The sequence below is a fragment of the Bos taurus genome, chromosome 13 (assembly GCF_002263795.3).
Source record: "Bos taurus isolate L1 Dominette 01449 registration number 42190680 breed Hereford chromosome 13, ARS-UCD2.0, whole genome shotgun sequence".
Lineage (NCBI taxonomy): Eukaryota > Metazoa > Chordata > Mammalia > Artiodactyla > Bovidae > Bos > Bos taurus.
The window spans coordinates 51,023,835-51,040,257 of record NC_037340.1 but is presented as its reverse complement, the minus strand read 5'-3'; positions in this window follow the sequence as shown (position 1 = coordinate 51,040,257).

Genomic DNA, 16,423 nt, shown 5'->3' with positions numbered 1-16,423 from the left:
GAACCAGTCTGTTGTTCCATGTCCAGTTCTAACTGTTGCTTCCTGACCTGCATACAAATTTCTCAAGAGGCAGATCAGGTGGTCTGGTATTCCCATCTCTTTCAGAATTTTCCACAGTTCATTGTGATCCACACAGTCAAAGGCTTTGGCATAGTCAATAAAGCAGAAATAGATGTTTTTCTGGAACTCTCTTGCTTTTTCCATGATCCAGCGGATGTTGGCAATTTGATCTCTGGTTCCTCTGCCTTTTCTAAAACCAGCTTGAACATCAGGAAGTTCACAGTTCACATATTGCTGAAGCCTGGCTTGGAGAATTTTGAGCATTACTTTACTAGTGTGTGAGATGAGTGCAATTGTGTGGTAGTTTGAGCATTCTTTGGCATTGCCTTTTTTTGGGATTGGAATGAAAACTGACCTTTTCCAGTCCTGTGGCCACTGCTGAGTTTTCCAGATTTGCTGGCATATTGAGTGCAGCACTTTCACAGCATCATCTTTCAGGATTTGAAATAGCTCAACTGGAATTCCATCACCTCCACTAGCTTTGTTCGTAGTGATGCTTTCTAAGGCCCACTTGACTTCACTTTCCAGGATGTCTGGCTCTAGGTCAGTGATCACACCATCATGATTATCTGGGTCATGATGATCTTTTTTGTACAGTTCTTCTGTGCATTCTTGCCACCTTTTCTTAATATCTTCTGCTTCTGTTAGGTCCATACCATTTCTGTCCTTTATCAAGCCCATCTTTGCATGAAATGTTCCTTTGGTATCTCTGATTTTCTTGAAGAGATCCCTAGTCTTTCCCATTCTGTTGTTTTCCTCTATTTCTTTGCATTGATCGCTGAAGAAGGCTTTCTTACCTCTTCTTGCTATTCTTTGGAACTCTGCATTCAGATGTTTATATCTTTCCTTTTCTCCTTTGCTTTTCACTTCTCTTCTTTTCACAGCTATTTGTAAGGCCTCCCCAGACAGCCATTTTGCTTTTTTGCATTTCTTTTCCATGGGGATGGTCTTGATCCCTGTCTCCTGTACAATGTCACGAACCTCATTCCATAGTTCATCAGGCACTCTATCTATCAGATCTAGGCCCTTGAATCTATTTCTCACTTCCATTGTATATTCATAAGGGATTTTATTTAAGTCATACCTGAATGGACTAGTGGTTTTCCCTACTTTCTTCAATTTAAGTCTGAATTTGGCAATAAGGAGTTCATGGTCTGAGCCACAGTCAGCTCCTGGTCTTGTTTTTGCTGACTGTATAGAGCTTTTCCATCTTTGGCTGCAAAGAATATAATCAATCTGATTTCAGTGTTGACCATCTGGTGATGTCCATGTATAGAGTCTTCTCTTGTGTTGTTGGAAGAGGGTATTTGTTATGACCAGTGCATTTTCTTGGCAAAACTCTATTAGTCTTTGCCCTGCTTCATTCCATATTCCAAGGCCAAATTTGCCTGTTACTCCAGGTGTTTCTTGACTTCCTACTTTTGCATTCCAGTCCCCTATAATGAAAAGGACATCTTTTTTGGGTGTTAGTTCTAAAAGGTCTTGTAGGTCTTCATAGAACCGTTCAACTTCAGCTTCTTCAGCGTTACTGGTTGGGGCATAGACTTGGATTACTGTGATATTGAATGGTTTGCCTTGGAAACGAACAGAGATCATTCTGTCGTTTTTGAGATTGCATCCAAGTACTGCATTTAGGACTCTTTTGTTGACCATGATGGCCACTCCATTTCTTCTGAGGGATTCCTGCCCACAGTAGTAGATATAATGGTCATCTGAGTTAAATTCACCCATTCCAGTCCATTTCAGTTCGCTGATTCCTAGAATGTCGACATTCACTCTTGCCATCTCTTGTTTGACCACTTCCAATTTGCCTTGATTCATGGACCTAACATTCCAGGTTCCTATGCAATATTGCTCTTTACAGCATCGGACCTTGCTTCTATCACCAGTCACATCCACAGCTGGGTATTCTTTTTGCTTTGGCTCCATCCCTTCATTCTTTCTGGAGTTATTTCTCCACTGATCTCCAGTAGCATATTGGGCACCTACTGACCTGGGGATTTCCTCTTTCAGTATCCTATCATTTTGCCTTTTCATACTGTTCATGGGGTTCTCAAGGCAAGAATACTGAAGTGGTTTGCCATTCCCTTCTCCAGTGGACCACATTCTGTCAGATCTCTCCACCATGACCTGCCCATCTTGGGTTGCCCCACGGGCATGGCTTAGTTTCATTGAGTTAGACAAGGCTATGGTCCTAGCGTGATTAGATTGACTAGTTTTCTGTGAGTATGGTTTCAGTGTGTTTCCCCTCTGATGCCCTCTTGCAGCACTTACTGTCTTACTTGGGTTTCTCTTACCTTGGGCGTTGGGTATCTCTTCACGGCTGCTCCAGCAAAGCGCAGCCATTGCTCCTCACCTTGGACGAGGGGTATCTCCTCACCGCTGCCCTTCCTGACCTTAAGAGGCAGTAAATCTGAAGCTGTGGCCACCCTTTTAAATCCAAGATGGGAGCCAACCTGGAGGAGGGCAGGGCTGAGAGACAGTCATTGTTTGGGCCCTGATTAAGCCATTCCTGAAGCTAGCTATTCTGGAAACTTTCAGTTATGTGAATGAATGCACTCTCTTTTTGCTTAAAGCTAGTTTATACAAAGTATTCATTCTCTTGTGTGTGATAAGAAATATATGCCCTTGAACAACAAGGGAATTAATTTAAGTATATAGTTGTTCTGAGGTTTCTTTGCATCCTTGGAGTCAATCAACTGCATATCATGTAGTCCTGTAGTATTTACTATTGAAAAATATCCATGTATCAGTGGAAATGGCAATAAGAAGGATTTCCTTCTTTCCCATGATTGAATAATATTCCATTATATGTATATGAACCATATCTTTTTTATCTGTTAATTTTTTGATAGGCAATTAAGATTAGTTCCATATCTTTCCTGTTATAAGTAATGCTGAAAAGAGTAAAGGTGTGCTGAGATCCAATTTTCATTTCTTTTGGATATATAATCCAGACGTGAGATTGCAGGATCCCAAGGTAGTTCCATTTTTAATTTTTTGAAGAGCCTCCATACCGTTTTCCTTAGTGGCTGCACCAACTTACATTCTGAAGTAGGGGGCAGTCTTAATCTGTGGGGTGTGACTCTATCTCTAGGTAAATAATGGCAGAATTAAATTGTAGGGCAATGAGAGAAATGAATTGATTTGTTGTGGGAAAAAACCCATACGTCTGATGTCTGAAGTATTTTTTTTTTGGCAAGAATGGTGGGTAGGATTTTAGTTCCCTAACCAAGGATTGAACCTGAGCCACTGCAGTGAAAGCACCAAGTCCTAACCACTGGGCCACAAGGGAATTCCCTGGTTCTGAAGTGTTCTGTGTGAGAATGTAGAGAAAGTTTTCCCAGACTTTGCCAAGGAAAGAGCCCTGGATGGAATTAGAGCAACTGCAACTTTGCTCCTCCACTGGCCTGCTTTTGAGCATGAGAGGGATCAGGGCAAAGCTACACACATAAGAAAAAGCCTCTCCATGCTTGCGGGAGTCCCTTGGGAAGTTTGTGCTTAATCCTGGGTCTGCTTTTAATGAGCTTGGTCAATGGACATGTTCCTTCTGTTCTCAGGGCCTTGGACTTCTCACAGGTAGCCAAGGGTGAGCCCTTCCTTCTCTGCCTTACCAGTGCATGGGCTTGAGTGTATCATTTCCTGAGAGCTGCTGGTGGGGTGTAGAGACCAGGAGCGGTTGATTCAAACTTGGCTTTCAGAGCATAAGGCCTTGTTCCATCTGGGAGAGGAGCCAGGGCCCTCCTGCTCTTATTCTTCATTGAGAAAGCTTGGGCTCCCAGCCAGGGTGAGAGCCTCATGTGTCAGCTGAGCCTTCTTCTCTGCTTCTCATATCCCCCTCTGTACTCTTTCTCCAAATCCTGTCCTAAATCACTGTGCCCAGGAGAGGTAAGCATAGAATGTTAGGGATGACTTTATCAGGAAAGCCCATCTGCTCTCACAACTCAGCTTTTAGTCATTGGGAATTACCCATCTCACGTGCCAGAGCAGTGATTCTCCAAGTTTGGACTCCACACCAGTAGCAAGAGCAACACCTGGGAACTTGTTAGGAATACAAGTTCTTGCACCTCATCCCAGACTTACAGAATCAAGTAGTTGAAGTGCAGCCCAGAACCATATGTTTGAAGAGCATCCCTCCAGAGGATGCTCCTCCCAAGTGTGAGAACTACTTGGATCTGTTCTAGAACCAACTTGGAGCTATTGCTCACACAAAAGATGCAGAGGGTATGGTGTGATACATGCTTAGATCCCTCATCTATGAATGAGGTTGGCTGCTAAGGCTTTCAGCTGGCCCTTCTCTTGAGCATTGCCATGTGCTAAATCTTTATGCCCAGAAATGCCCGAGAAACTATGTACTTGGGCACCATATGTGGGTATGGTATACCCAAAGCCAATGACTGATGGACAGGGTAGAGTAGGCTGCTCTCTTATCTCAGGTTGGGATACTCTGCTGTGAATTACTCTCTGGAGCCCATCTGTGAATTAGGTCAAGGCTAGACTTTAATTGTTCCCAAGTTGCTGTTTATCCCAAATGCCAAAGCGATTGGGTACAATATCTTGTGGGTAAAACAATATCTTGTTGATACAATAGGTATGAATTAACACATGAGAGCATGATGTAAAAAGAAAATGTCACTTGGCTTGCTTTGGAAAAAGAAAAATGAACTGATCTCCAAAGCCCTCGCTGCCAAGATGGCTCTGCTTGGTGTCTTCCTTTGAATGCAGGCTGCAGTCAACCAGGAGGATCTTCTGCAGTCTGGGAAGTTGGTGAGGCCCCTGAATCGTAGGCTCTGGTGGCCACAACTGTGATGGGCCCATTTGCCTCTTGGTCTTAAAGACTCAACTTATCTACCTTTAATCCAGACATCACAGGAATATGTTGACCCCAGGAAATACAAAAATGCTGTCAGTGATTTTTCTTCCCAAACTCTCTTTCCTGGGAGGAGATAGGGAAAATGTGTACTTTTTGTCCTCAATAGAAAAAAAAACAAGACATGAATTAATTCCCCCAATTAGTTTATGGAAGTTTCTGAGCAGATGGCAAGTGTGTGTGTGTGTGTGTGTTTGAATACGTGTTATGTGTGTGTAGGGATATGTTTTACATATTGTGTATATAGAGGTGTGTTTGCACGTGTTAGACTTGGACTTGAATTCCAGTGCTGAGAAACAGTAACCAGGGCCAGAGGCCCTATCAGTGCCTGAGAAGGTGTCCATCTCTCTCCCAGTCCCAGTTTCTGCCTCAGGCCTCATACCTGATACAGCTCTCATCTGCCACCCTCTTGGAGCCCATTGGGACCAACAGAAGGTGGCACTGGACCAGAGACTAGGATGACCTGTCTAAGTTCTAGCTATCTCCTGGCTTTGGCACTTCAGGGATCTGGGTTTCTGACTGCTGTTGTTTGCTATTTTTGCTGTTTGCATTTTCCCCCTTGCGAGCTGTGATTATGGCTGATTTCTATTTATGTTTGTGTTTGCACTTTTGAAACTTTCTACGATTGACATGAGTTATGTGTATAATAATTTAAAATGAAATCATAGAATAATTGTAAACACTCCCACACCTGTTCCTTGAGTGTCAGCTTCCTCTCCACCCACATCATAAAAAAGCCTTTATTTCCTCAACTTGGTATTATGAAAATTTCTTGGCATACAGAAAAAGGTGGAAAGAACAGTATGACAAACACCTGTATAAATTTTCAATATACCCCACCACCAGCTTCAAAATTAGAAATATTTTTTCATATTTGATTTATTTACATATATTAAGACATACACTTTTTTCCTGAAACATTCTGAAAACAAGGAAAACATTTTAAAACAATTTGTAAGTAAATTGCAGATAATTCACTTCTAAATATTTTTGAATACATCTCCTAAGAGTAAAGATTCCTGAGAATCCAGGTCAGTTTCTTGTGGAATGTTCTACAATCCAGCTTAATCACTGTCAGCCCTCTCTCCTGGGCCACTTCCCTCCATGGAATGTTTCCCTACATGGCTTCACTTGCCCAGACTAACTATAGATTCAAGGTCTACTGCAAACCCCACTTCCTTAACAGTTTTTTGAGAAGAAAGATTCAGACCAAGACTCAGTCCTGCTCTCAGGGAGCCTGTAGTCTAGGTGTTGGGGGGCATGGAACAGGTAATTATGCAGCGTTGGCAGGGGTGGAGGGGCTGTGGAAAGCCCCAGGACTTGGTGTTATTAGAGGTAGAAAAGAAGCATACCTTCTTAAGGCTGGGGGTGGTCCGAGAAGGTATTTCAGAGAGGCAGATGGTTTCTGACTTGAGACCTGGGAGCATGTGGAACCAGGGGCAGATTAGGATTGGTGCAAGGTGCCTCAGTTAGATTTTCATGTTAGGAAAATTTCTCTGTCCACATACATTTCTCTGCCCTAAAAATACTGTTTGAATTAATGAACTACTGAATGGAGAATGGAATGGAGAAGAATAGGAACAATTTGGGAGCTATGGCAGACATCCAGAAGATAATCACAGTATAATTCGAGTAGATGGATATTAGGTTTATTAAGTTACAATCAACAGAGTTTGGTTATTGAGTAGATATGAGAGCATAAGCAGGGAGATAAGTCAAAACTATATAAAGCGACCAAATTTCTGGCATGGGCAACTGGACTGACACTGGGTCTTTGATAAATCAGGTAATATGAAATAAAAAAATTAGATTAAAAAAAAAAAAAGATTTTAAGGTTGAGTGGGGGAAATGAGCTTCCTTTTCTGTGCTTTGTTTGCCTTGCTTGAGTTTCATCCAACTGGAAACATCTGATAGTTGGGAGTTTATGTGAAAGGTAAGGAGACTCATCTAGACTTAAGATACAGACTTGTGAGGCTTTTGCAGTATGTATGGCAAATGACCCGTAAGAAATGTGTGGCCTGAAGGGAGTGATGAATGAATGAAGTCGCTCAGTCGTGTCTGACTCTTTGTGACCCCATGGACTGCGGCCCACCAGGCTACTCCATCCATGGGATTTCCAGGCAAGAATACTGGAGTGGGTTGCCATTTCCTTCTCCAGGGGATCTTCCTGACTCAGGGATCGAACCCTGGTCTCCAAGCTGAGCCCCAAACCTGGAGGAACTGCCACATTTGAGAGTTAATCACAAGAAGAAGACTGAGAAGGTGTGGCTAGAGATGTGATAGGAAGGCCAGGACCTGGTTCTCGGTGGCTAGAAACCAAGAACACTACCAAAAAAGGATGAAATGGTTAGTGAGCCAAATGATCCCAAGAGTTTAAGTCAGATGAGGATGTGAAGATGGTATCATTGAAGGACAGTATCTAGAGTGATAAAGGCAGAAGCAAGATTCTAAGGACTTAGGTGATAATAGAACCCAGGGCAGCATGATACCAATGAGGCTCTGCTTTGTGAGCAAAAGGAAGGAGTTGAAATTTGTGGATAGGTGGATGCAAGAAGGGAAGGTTCTTTGAAAATGGGGCCTCCCATTCTCCATTGTTCCTCAGTATCCAGCTAGTGAGGTGCAAAGCTGTGATGGGACCTAGGAATGGAGGAGGACGGTGGTAACTACCAAATAAACACACCACTCAGGGAAGTCAGCCAAGGCTGGGCCAAGAATATCTGGGACGGAACCCATGTTTCATCTGCAGCAGGAAACGGTGTTGGGAGCTAAGTTTACTGTGGAATTTCCGAGCTGTGAGGATGTTCCTGGTGAATGCTTTTTATTTATTTATTTATTCATTCACGAAAAAGTTGGAATTAAGTCACCAGCCCCTCCTCCCCCACTCCAAAAAAAACAAAAAAAAAAAACCCAAACATTCCTTCCCACAGAGGAAGTGCTTAATTTAGCCTTATGCACCAGTCGAAAAATATCCCTGAGGTTTGGAGGCTTCTGCTGGTTGTTTGTCACCCTTGAATACGGCAGGATGTTAATGCATATGGCAAGATCGGACTCTTTGTGTCTTTTGTTTTTAAATTATGAAGATATGATAACACATTTACTGGAGATTGGAAAATACAGAAGAAGGTGACATAGTTCCACTATATACTGTCATTATTTTTTAAGGTAGATAAATTAAGATTTTGGTTGGAGTTTCAATATCAAACTCTCAAAAATTAATATAATGAATATACAGAGAAGTAGAAGTATATAGTAGACCTGAAAATCACTATGAGTCAATTCAATATGATTAAGATTTATTCAAATTTTAATGCAATGGTAGGCTACAAATTTTATTCAAATTCTCATAGACAATAAACTAGGTACACTGGAACATATCCATGAACACAAGACTAGGTACAAAAATTTGGTGGTCTAAAGGTGTTGAAATCATACAGGGTCTATTCTCTTATCACTGTGGAATTATGTTAGAGATCAATATCAAAAGATACTTGAAAATAATCCATGTATTTTCAAGTGCAATGTAATATTTGCTAAGACACATCTTTGATTTAGCCATTGAAGGTGTCAATAAAATTTGAAAATAGAGAGTGATTGCAGAGAAGAAAGCATTTAAATGAGAAATTAATATCAAAGATACTTTAAAAATCCCATGTATTTGGAAATGGACTCTTTGTGTCTTGATTTCAACAGAGGTCCTAAGAGAATAGGTGGCACCATCCCAACCACCCATCCTGTTAGACCATCTATGCAAGATGTGGAAAGAGTATCTCTAAAGCCAGCTTTAGGAACCTTAGATGACCCTCCCTTCTCTGGCCCATAAAAGAGGTTGGCAAGGCAGAGAAAGAGTGGTATGGGTCTTTCTCCCTTGGGGTGAGATAGGGGGTGCTCTCCTTTATCTAGAGTCAAATGAGAGGCACTGCTCAGAAAGCTTAATATGTGCCCCTGAAGCTTGCAGGACACAGTAGACTGGTATCTGATTCACCAAAGAAACTTGATTTGTGAGAGAGTGTGTCTCAAACTGACTATGTTTGAGAAGTATTGCAGCCTGTGAGGTGGTGGATCAAAGGAATTAGTCTTTTTGTACCACACACAAGAGGCAAGATTACTTAGCGTTTTCCCCAAAGGCTACCTGGCATAAGGGGGTGATCCCAACATAAGGAACCTGGAGGTAAACCATCCCAGATATGTGGTTTTTTAAAGGAGGCTTTGAAAAGACATTCTAAGCAAGTGTTAATATAGGGACTCCAAGGCTTTCTCAAGCATTTATGGAAAGGGTTCTTGGCTGTACAGTAGGCATCTGTCCAGCAGCAAAGATCAGAATGCAGCTGTTCCTTTCACATTTGTGATATTGTGATTTATCATGGAAAGTATATATTTGGTCTTTTCCCCTGACTTCTGTTATGAAACTCTGAAAACCCTTGGGATTTCTTAAGTGATAAGAACAACAAAGGTGTCTTGATATTAATAATAAGCCCCCTTCAACCTCACCTGAGTTTATGTTAAGGGGTGACTTTTGGAAAGCCTCTAAGGATGGAAGCGACTGAGCGACTTCACTTTCCCGTTTCACTTTCATGCATTGGAGAAGGAAATGGCAACCCACTCCAGTGTTCTTGCCTGGAGAATCCCAGGGACGGGAGCCTCGTGGGCTGCCGTCTATGGGGTCACACAGAGTTGGATACGACTGAAGCGACTTAGCAGCAGCAAGGATGGAAGAGCTGGTTGCCAGGGCAACCAACTTTCAATCCCATCCCTTCTGACCTCCAGAGAGGGAGAGAGGCTGGAGACTGAATTTAGTCACTAATAGCCAATGAGTTGTTCAATCATGCATATAAGATAAGGAGAGTGATGTGGCTGGATAGAGCATAGAAGCTCCTCACCCTTTCCCCATACCATGCAGTATGCATCCTTCTGTCTGACTGTTCTGCAATTATATCTTATTATAACAAACAAGTAATATAGTAAATAAAATATTTCCGTGCATTCTGCGAGCCAGAACTTGATCAAACCCAAGGAAGGAGTTGTGGGAACCTCTGATCTATAGCCAGTCAGTCAGAAGCATAGGTGACAACCTGGACTTATAGGAGTTATTGTCTGAAGTGGGAGGGGGGCATGTTGTGGGAATGAGCCCTTAACCTGTGGAATCAAGTTCCTGTGAATAAGCCCTGCCTTGAAAGTGTGGAGTCCTAACCACTAGACAACCAGGGAAGTCCCAAAGACCATTTTAAAATGGAAAATACTTAATCTCCAAGTGACAGTTCTAATGCCAAAGAAGAAAAGTGCAGAACCAAATGAGTCAACCTGGGAACTCAGGGCAGAGATATCACTATTCCTGCCCACCAATTGTTGTTTGATCACAGCTTAGACCACTGACTGCTGGGCAAGTTTCCCATTCTCTCATTTTTCAAATGAGAGTATTCTTTGCAATTATCCTGTTTCTACTCCAGCATTTCACACATTGCCATGAGTGGTAAGGCCAGATAATTTGTCTTTTATTTTATAGGTCACTGAATGGAGATAACTTCTTCCAGATCTGATGCGGAAAGTAGCACACCTTCCCTAGACCTGGATGTTGAGCTAGAATAAAATCATTCATTGGATAGCACTTTGGGGTCATCTTCCTTGAGAAGGGGCAAAGGTTTTTCTATGTATGAGCAGAAGAGTTTCCATGGCCAAAATGGTGGACTGTTAGATTACTAAATTGTACCCTATATTCTCTATTTTCCTTTTATTCTACGGTAGTAGAAGTAGAACTTTATAATAGGCACTGGATTGCTCCTCTCTGACCCAACTTCCTAGATTTCTCAGTGTTTTTTAAAGTAATAACATTGTTTGGGATTCAGATCAGATCAGATCAGTTGCTCAGTCGTGTCCGACTCTTCGTGACCCCATGAATCGCAGCACGCCAGGCCTCCCTGTCCATCACCAACTCCCGGAGTTCACTCAGACTCACGTCCATCGAGTCGGTGATGCCATCCAGCCATCTCATCCTCTGTTGTCCCCTTCTCCTCCTGCCCCCAATCCCTCCAGCATCAGAGTCTTTTCCAATGAGTCAACTCTTCGCATGAGGCGGCCAAAGTACTGGAGTTTCAGCTTTAGCATCATTCCTTCCAAAGAAATCCCAGGGCTGGTCTGCTTCAGAATGGACTGGTTGGATCTCCTTGCAATCCAAGCGACTCTCAAGAGTCTTCTCCAACACCACAGTTCAAAAGCATCAATTCTTCGGCACTCAGCCTTCTTCACAGTCCAACTCTCACATCCATACATGACCACAGGAAAAACCATAGCCTTGACTAGACGAACCTTTGTTGGCAAAGTAATGTCTCCGCTTTTGAATATGCTAACTAGATTGGTCATAACTTTCCTTCCAAGGAGTAAGCATCTTTTAATTTCATGGCTGCAGTCACCATCTGTAGTGATTTTGGAGCCCAGAAGGCCTTGATAATCAAGGAAATCAACCCTGAATATTCACTGAAAGGACTGATGCTGAAACTGAAGCTCCAATACTTTGGCCAGCTGATGTGAAGAGCTGACTCACTGGAAAAGACCCTGATGCTGGGAAAGATTGAAGGCAGAAGAAGGGGACAACAGAGGATGAGATGGTTGGATGGCATCACCAACTCAATGGACAGGAGTTTGAGCAAGGTCTGGGAGATGGTGAAGGATAAGGAAGCCTGGTGTGCTGCAGCCCATGAGGTCACAAAGAGATAGACATGATGGAGCAACTGAACATCAAAAACAGATTTTCTATTGCTTATTTGAATGTGAAGTTAGTTTTCCCGAACTTTTAGAAGGATGTTGGCCAGGACTTCCTGTAAAAGGTGAATAGAAGCAGTGACTGGATTTTCCTGTCTTGTTCTAGATTTTTAAGGGTAAAAATGTAATATTTCTTCTTAAGTATTGTTTTTAAAAGAGGGGTTTGATTAATACCTTTTTCCAGGTTTAGGAAGTTCCATTCTGTTTTTAGATAACTAAGAATTTTTATTTTAATGGGTATGAATTAAATTTTTAAAATTTGAGATAATCTTGTATATTTTAAAAATAATGAGGCAAATATTTAATACATTTTTTATATTTTGAAAGAATTCTTTACCTACACCATTTATTTATTCAATAGTTTACAGAAGATTTAACAGAATAAAATTAACCATAATATCTGTAAATTCAAATTTTTCTTTTTAGCACAACAAACATCTTGACCATCTTCAACATTCAACAAAGGAATTTAGCAAAGTGATTATATTATCTTGAGCTAAATTACCTGAAGGCAAGTTGAAAATGAATTATATTCATGTGCTGTGTAGACTTCAATACAAATTTGGTAACAACTGTATTTAAATATCAGTTCTTTCTTCACTTAACGATTGCATGCCTGTGAGCATTATTGAGAGAACTGTGAAGGAAAAAAATAGATATGCAATTTTTAAACAAAAAAATCTATTTGAAAAGTTTTGGAATACAGTTGCGTATTGAAACAGAGCATTGTTTACAGTTAATAAGTGAAAACCAAGTGTTTTGTTTTTTAATTTTAAAAATTTAAACAAAATCTTGAACTTTTAATTTTGTGTTAGGTTATAGTCAATTAACAATGTTATGATAATTTCAGGTGAATTGTGAAGAGACTCAGCCATCCATATACTGGGGAGAATGGATCCATTCTCCCCCAAACCTTACTCCCCTCTAGCCTGCCACATAATGTTGAGCAGAGTTCCGTGTGCTATACAATAGGTCTTACTGGTTATCCATTTAAAATATAGCAGTGTGTACATGTCCGTACACACTGTGTCCATACACACTGTACTGTCCGTACACACTGTACATGTACTCCCTAACTATCCCTTCCCCCCGGCATCCGTAAGTTTATTCTCTAAGTCTGTGAATCTCTTTCTGTTTTGTAAGTAAGTTCATTTGTATCATTTCCTTTTAGATTCCACATATAAAGGATGTCGTATGATATTTCTCCTTCTCTGTCTGACTTACTTCACTCAGTATGACGTTCTAGGTCTATCCATGTTGCTGCAAATGACATTATTTCATTCTTTATAATGGCTGAGTAATAGTCCATAGTATAAATGTACCACATCTTTATCCATTCCTCTGTTGGACATTTAGGTTGCTTCTATGTCTTGGCTATTGTAAACAGTGCTGCAATGAATACTGGGGTGCATGTATCATTTCTGAGCATGTTTTTCTCCGGATATATGCCCAAGAGAGGGAATACAGGGTCATATGGTAGCTCTATTTTTAGTTTTTGAAGGAACCTCCATACTGTTCTCCACAGTGGCTGTACCAATTTGCATTCCTACCAACAATGTAGGAGGGTTCCCTTCACTTCACATCCTCTCCAGCATATACTCTGCGGATTTTTTTGATGCTAGCAATTCTAGCTGGTGTGAGGTGATATCTCATTGTAGTTTTGACTTGATTTCTCTAACAATTAGCAATGTTGAACATCTTCTCATGTGCCTATTGGCTATCTGTAAGTCTTTGAAGAAATGTCTATGTAACTCTACTACTCTATTTTTTGAGTGGGTTGTTTGTTTTGATGCTGTTAAGCATCATGAGCTGTTTGTAAATTTTGGAAGCTAATCCCATTGGCTACATCATTTGCAAATATTTTATCCCAGTTTGTGGGTTGTCTTTTTGTTTTGTTTATTGTTTCCTTTGCTGTGCAAAACCTTTTGAGTTTAAGTAGGCCCCATTTGTTTATTTTTGTTTTCATTTCCATTATTTTGGGAAACATCAAAAAAAATATTGCTGCAATTTATGTCAGAGAGTGTTCTGCCTATGTTTTCCTCTAGGGGTTTTATAGTGTCTGGTCTCATATTTATGTCTTTAATCCATTTTGAGCTAATTTTTGCATCTGGAGTTAAAGAATGATCTAATTTCAATTTTTACATGTAGCTGTCCAGCTTTCTTAGCATCATTTGTTGATGAGACTGTTTCCAACATTGCATAGTCTTGCCTCCTTTGTCATAAATTAATTGACCATAGGTGCTTGGGTTTATTTCTAGGTTTTCTATCTTGTTTCATTAATCTATATTTCTATTTTTGTGCCAGTACCTCACTGTTTTGATGACTGTAACTTTGTAGTATAGTCTGAAGTCAGGGAGCCTGTTTCCTCCAGCTCAGTTTTTCTTTCTCAAGATTGCTTTGACCATTTGGAATCTTTTGTGTCTCCATACAGATTTTGAGATTTTTGTTCTAGTTATGTGAAAAATGTCATTGGTGACTTAATAGGGGTGGCACTGAATCTGTAGATTGCCTTGGGTAGTACAGTCATTTTGACAATATTGATCCTTCCAATCCCTGAACATGGTATATCTCTCCATCTGTTTATGTCCTTTTCAACTTCTTTCATCAACATCTTATAGTTTTTGGAATACAGGTCTTTTGATTCCTTAGGTAAGTTTATTCCTAGGTATTTTATTCTTTTTGATGAGATGGTAAATAGAGTTGCTTCTTGATTTCTCTTTCTGATCTTTTGTTTTAGAGTATAGAAATGCAACAGGTTTCTGTGTATTAATTTTGTAACCTGCAACTTTACCAAATTCATTGATGAGTTCCATTAGTTTTCTGGTAGCATCTTTAGGATCTTCTGTATATAGTATCATGTCATTTGCAAGTAGTAACAGTTTAACTTCTTTTCCAATTTGCATTAACTTTACTTCTTTTTCTCTGATTGCTGTAACTAGGACTTCCAAAACTATATTGAATAAAAGTGGTGAGAGTGGACATCCTTGTCTTGTTCCTGATCTTTGAGGGAATGCTTTCAACTTTTCACCACTGAGTATGATGTTAGCTGTAGGTTTGTCATATATAGCTTTTATTATGTTGGAGTATGTACCCTCTATGCTCAGTTTTTGAAAAAATTATAAGTGGATGTTGAATTTTGACAAAAAGCTTTGTATGCATCTATTGAGATGATCATATGGTTTTTATTCTTCCATTTGTTTATGTGGTGCGTCACATTGAATGATTTGTGGATGTTGAAAAAATCCTTGCATCCTTGGGATGAATCCCACTTGATCATGGTGTATGATGTTTTTAATATACTGTTGGATATGGATTGCTAGCATTTTGTTGAGGATTTTTTTTTTTTTTTTGCCTCTAGGTTTATCAGTGATATTGGCTTATAATTTTCTTCTACTGTGGTATCTTTGTCTGGTTTTGGTACCTGGGTGGTGGTGACCTCATAGAATGAGTTTGGAGGTTTTCCGTCCTCTGCAAGTTTTTGGAACAGTTTCAGATATATAGGTGTTAACTGTTTTCTGAATTCTTGATGAAATCCTCTTGTGAAGCCATCAGGTCCTGGACTTGTATTTGTTGGGAAGCTTTTCATCACAGTTTCAATCTGAGTGCTTGTGATTGGTCTGTTTATATTTTCTCTTTTTTCCTGGTTCAGTCTAGGGAGACTGTACTTTTCTAAGAATTTGTTCATTTTTTCCAGGTTGTCCAAATTATTGGCATACGGTTGCTCATATTCTCTTATAAGCCTTTGTACTTCTGTAGAGTCAGCTGTAACTTCTATTTCATTTCTAATTTTATTGGTTTGAATCCTCTTCGTTTTTTCTTGATCAGTTTGGCTAAAGGTTTATCAATTTTGTTTATTTTTGTAAAGAAACAGCTTTTACTTCCATTGATTTTTCAATTGTTTTCTTCATTTTTATTTAATATATTTCTTCTCTGATCTTTATGATTTTTTCCCTTTTACTAACTTTAGGTTTTATTTGTTATTCTTTCTGTAGTTGGTTTAGTTGTAAAGTTAGATTGTTTATTTGAGATTTTTCTTGTTTCTTGAAGGAAGATTATATTGCTATAAGGTGAAAGTGAAGTTGCTCAGTTGTGTCCGACTCTTTGCAACCCCATGGACTGTAGCCTACCAGGCTGCTCCATCCATGGGGTTTTCCAGGCAAGAGTACTGGGGTGGGTTGCCATTTCCTTCTCCAGGGGATCTTCCCTACCCAGGGATCAAATTCAGGTCTCCCACATTGCAAGCAGAAGCTTTACTGTCTGAGCCACCAGGGAAGCCACCTTTTGCTTCCTACCTTCCACAGCTTTTGAACTGTGGTGTTGGAGAAAACTCTTGAGAGTCCCTTGGACTGCAAGGAGATCCAACCAGTCCATTCTAAAGGCGATTGGTCCTGGGTGTTCTTTGGAAGGAATGATGCTAAAGCTGAAACTCCAGTACTTTGGCCACCTCACGCGAAGAGTTGACTCATTGGAAGAGACTCTGATGCTGGGAGGGATTGTAGGCAGGAGGAGAAGGGGACGACAGGATGAGATGGCTGGATGGCATCACCGACTCAATGGACGTGAGTTTGAGTGAACTCCGGGAATTGGTGACGGACAGGGAGGCGTGGCGTGCTGCGATTCATGGGGTCACAAAGGCGGACACAACTGAGCGATTGAACCAAACCGAACCAAACCTTCCCTCTTATGGGATGCTTTTGTTGCATCCCACAAGTTTTTGACTGTTGTGCTTTTGTTTTCATT